Here is a 4415-nt window from a genome sequence, read left to right as displayed (position 1 = left end):
AGTTAGTAGTAGCAAAGCAGATCATGTTTTTTATATGATACATATGGGTGTTTGGGGACCATATAAAGTTGCTACATATAATGGAAAGAGATATTTTCTCACAATGGTTGATGATCATTCTAGATGGATTTGGATTTTCCTATTACATCTTAAGTTTGATGTCATTACAGTCCTCAAAAATTTCATTATTATAGTGAAAACTTAATTTGGTAGAATGATCAAGTGTTTTAGATCAGACAATGGTTTTGAGTTCTTCAATCATAATTTTGCTAATTTGTTTCAAATGCATGGGATTATACATCAAAGCTCCTGTCCACACACTCCTCAACAAAATGGAGTAATGTAAAGGAGGCACATGCACATTTTAGAAACTACAAGGGCTATCAGATTTCAGGGGCACTTGCTAGTGAGGTTCTGGGGTGACTGTGTAGATACAGATGTGTACATAATAAACAGGGTTCCTTATACCATTCTAGGAAACAAATCACCATTTGAAGTCCTATATGGGAGACAACCTTCTTTGTTACATATGAGGATCATAGGGTGCATATGTTTTGACTCTAATCTACCAAGGGGTGATAAATTTGTACCTAGATCTATAAGGTCAGTGTTTTGGGGTATGCATGTACACAAAAGGGATATAGACTGTATGACATTAAACACGGGACATTCTTTGTTAGCAGAGATGTGCTATTTCAAGAAGATGTATATCCATTTCATGGTTTCACTCAAGATTCTTCTTTTTCTATAAATGAGTTTCAAGAGGCTTGGTTATCCTAATGATCAGCCTCATATGGTTTAGCCTTCCAACGATAGAGAAAGGGACAACTTAGTTCCACATGCATCTCCTACAATTGCTGAGCCTGTTCCTAGAAGCATTAATTCATCACTAGCTACTTCTATACTGCCACTTGCAGAAGAAGTAATTGTTGAGAGACATGAAGGACACATAAGTGATAATAGGGAGTTGAGAAGGACAGGCAGAACTACTAAGCCTCCTATTTGTCTTAAGGATTACATTGGGCAATAACAAAAGCCCAATTCTTCCACCGTTGTTCATTGTAAATATACTATTGGTGATTTTATTCAGTATAAAATATTATCAGCTTCATATCAGGCCTACATCACTCAGTTGTCTTCTGAGATTGAACCAAGTTATTATCATGCAACAGTTAAGGATGTAAAATGGATTGAAGTTATGAAGGCAGATATACAAGTGTTAGAGGACAACAAGACATGGGAGGTAGTGTCATTGCCTCTAGGAAAAAAAGTAATTGGATGCAAATGGGTATACAAAATCAAGCACACATTCAGTGGGGAAGTTGAAAGATATAAGGCTTAATTAGTGGCTAAAGGGTATAGTCAAAAGGAGAGATTGGATTATCAAGAAACTTTTTTACCTGTAGTTAAAATGTTTACTATCAGGTCTGTAATCTCCATAGCAACAGCCAAAGGATGGACTCTGTATCAAATGGATATTTACAATACTTTCTTGCAAAGAGATTTGGAGGAAGAAGTGTGCATGACTTTACCTCAAGGTTTCTGCCATCAACAAGGGAAGTCACAAATGTGTGCAGATTGCTTAAGTCACTCTATGGACTTAAGAAAGTTTCGAGGCAATGGAATATTAAGTTGACCACATCACTTCTTAATTTAGGATTCCAGCATTGCCACTTTGACTACTCCCTGTTCACTAAGAAACATGACTCTCATATTATAGTTATTTTGGTCTATGTTGATGACCTTCTGATTACTGGTAATGATGCAGACCTTATTTCTGCTACCAAATAGATTCTGCATCAAAACTTCAAAATTAAAGACCTGGGGAGTTGAGGTATTTTTTGGGCATTGAATTTGCCATAAGCAAAGAAAGAATCATGTTGCACCAGAGAAAGTATACTCTTGAGCTCATCTCAGATGTTGGTCTTACATGATCTAAGCCTGTTCATGCTCCCATTGAGATAAATCAGAAACTCACCTCAGTTACATATGATGATCACCTTGGTCTTAAGGATGATTTTTTGCTTGAAGATCCTAGTGCCTATCAAAGACGGATAGGCAAACTCCTCTATTTGATAATTACAAGGCCAGACATCTCATTTGATGTGTAATGTCTAAGCCAGTTTATGCAAGCTCCCAAGAATTTTCACATGGAAGATGCTCTTAGGGTGGTTAGGTACATCAAACAAAGCTCGGGTATGGGGATTCTTATGTCAGCTACTTCATCTACACAATTAAAGGCTTATTGTGATGCTGAATGGGCAGCTTGCCCTAATACCAGAAAATCAGTCACTGGTTACTTGGTGCACTTTGGCGATTCCCTCATTTCATGGAAGTCCAAGAAGCAAAGCACTATTTCCAGGAGTTCTGCTGAGGCAGAGTATCGTAGTCTAGTATCAACAGTGGCTGAGATTGTACTTGTTGGTTTGTTCAATGAATTAGGTGTTGCTCTCACATTGCATGTTCCCCTTCATTGTAATAGTAAATCAGTAATACAAATTGCTGCCAATCTTGTGTTTCATGAACGAACGAAACATATTAACATTGATTGTCATTTCATCAGTGAGAAGATTCATTTAGGCTTGGTCCAAACAGTCTACTTGAGGTTTCTTGATCAACCTGATGATATCTTAACCAAGGGCTTAAGTAGTCTTCAGAACACTCACTTACTGTCCAAGCTAGGCCTCAAAAACATTTTCATTGGTCCTAGCTTGAGGGGGGGTAATGAGATATGTAATACATGTCATGATCCAGGTTAACTGTATAGGCTTAGTAAACTTAACCATGGTTAGATTAGTAGTAATTATAGTTAGGTGTTAATATGGTTAATATGGTAGTTAGTCGGTGATTAGTGTTTTTAACTATAAGAGTGTAGAGTGTTTGGACATAACAGAAAATTGAGATTTTTTTCTCTCATCTCTCTCTCTCTCTCTGCTTTGTTCTTCCTCTCATGCGAGAACTGAGCTTTTCAATTCATTTCTGCTCGTGCAAAATTCATAAAATTGACAAAAAGTGGTTATTGGTGCTCTTAATCCATTGCTTACAATACATGTGCATGTTAAGGAACACAATTTTATACATAAGGTAGATGAAAACTATTAATTAACGCATAAAAGAAAATATTCCCATTTATAATATATATGCTAAAGTACGGAACTGCAGTCATGGCAACACAATGAGTACTGAATAACGTCAGTCGACATATATTCACAGATACAGATGATGATATATGTGACTGCAAGAAGGAAGAACTCACAAGAGTTCTCCTTTCATAGCTGGATCAAATTCCCCATCATAACCGATCATTCCAACGACTGGCCCATTGTTGTGAGTAGGCTAAGGATTTTTTATCACATTAAGGGCCTCTTCCTCCCTAACTATTTCCTTGACCTCAATGAGATCCTCCACTACTCTTTTGAGAGTCCAACAATCCTCAGTATCGTGTCCCACTACTCCATAGTGGTATTCACATTTGGCATCAGCGGTGCGATGGGGACTCGGGGTTCGGCCGGTTCAGGGCCATTGGCTGCAGCAGACCTAGCATGGTTAGCTTTTGGAACAAACTTGATTATGATTCACCAATAGGGGGTTCTCTTGGACGAGGATTGCATTGGGAAACAATGTGTTGGGGATTATAAGGAGCTTGGTAGGGACGGGCATTTCTGGGACGTGGAGCTTGGTTTTGTGTATAAGATTGTGGTCGTGTGTAAGGTTGCGCATTCATCACCGTATAGTAAGGCGGTTCCATGACATATGCCTCATCATGGTACCAACAAAACCAACAACCTGAAACATAACCTAAGCTTTGGGCAGACACAACATATTTGTTAGCTCAAAGCATTTAACAGATAGCAAATCACACATTAGGATGCAATGCACCTAGCAGTTAAACGTTTCTATCATATGTTTGAACGGTTGCGTGTTTCATCCCGGTTTTAACTAATTCTTTTCCACTCTATACCTTGTTTCTTTCATTTTCTGCCATTTTTTATTTTTATTTTAACACTCTGGGTTCGTCGCTTTCTGTTTTTGTCACTATCTTTTTTCTCTTTTTTTTTTTTGTTTTTCACTTAGTTTTTTGTTTTTTATTTTTCACTCACTTTATTTATGGCTATGATCGCATCCGATAGGGATTACCTACGTATCATGAAGCCGCATGAATCAGATCATTACGTAGTTCAAGGAGATCAGGAATAAAATAAATAAACTAACTCTTACTCTTATACAATTCAGACCATGAAAGATCCTAACAAGGAAAATATTTTTCGGATTTCTAAATTATTATTTTTTTGAAATTTTCGAATGAAAGACTTTTAAAGAAGAAAGAACATATTTTTGGATTTTGAACTTTTATTTTGAATTTATGAAAGAAAAGACTTCTCGAGAAAAAAGAAAATTTCTTTGAATTTTGAACT

The sequence above is a fragment of the Nicotiana tabacum genome, chromosome 9 (genome assembly GCF_000715075.1).
Source record: "Nicotiana tabacum cultivar K326 chromosome 9, ASM71507v2, whole genome shotgun sequence".
In the NCBI taxonomy this organism is placed as follows: Eukaryota; Viridiplantae; Streptophyta; class Magnoliopsida; order Solanales; family Solanaceae; genus Nicotiana; species Nicotiana tabacum.
The sequence above is the reverse complement of the archived record's forward strand: the minus strand, read 5'-3'. Positions refer to the sequence as shown.